Raw genomic sequence first — 500 nt, 5'->3', positions numbered from 1 at the left:
CGGGTAATTAAAATTATTCGGGGGTTTTTACAAAACAAAAGACCAAAAAGCTTTAAGTGCTTAGGCCTAGGGAAAGCTCTGCTCAAATTTTTCAAAATTCCGCGATACTTGAAAAATTTTTACGCAATTTGAAAACTATCTTTTGGAAATACACTAAGCTAAAAATTAAATTGGCTTAGGCCTAAGGGAAACTCTGCTCAAATTTTCTTTAACTCTGTTGAACTTAGAAATATTTTGAGAAAAATTAAGGGTACTCTACAAAACGACCAAGCTAAATTTTAAATTGGCTTAGGCCTAGGGGAACCTCTGCTCAAAATTTTAAATCTCCAAAGAACTTAAAATTTTTCGGGGAAAAATAAATTCACTCTACGGTAATCAACTAAGCTAAATCTTAAATTGGCTTAGGCCTAGGGGAACCTCTGCTCAAATTTTTCAAAACGATAAAATACTTTGAAAATTTTCAACATCAAATATCAACTCACCGGAAATCAAACAAGCCA

The sequence above is a fragment of the Wasmannia auropunctata genome, unplaced genomic scaffold (genome assembly GCF_000956235.1).
Source record: "Wasmannia auropunctata unplaced genomic scaffold, wasmannia.A_1.0 LD336090.1, whole genome shotgun sequence".
Classification (NCBI taxonomy): Eukaryota; Metazoa; Arthropoda; class Insecta; order Hymenoptera; family Formicidae; genus Wasmannia; species Wasmannia auropunctata.
Note: the sequence above shows the minus strand (reverse complement) of the source record.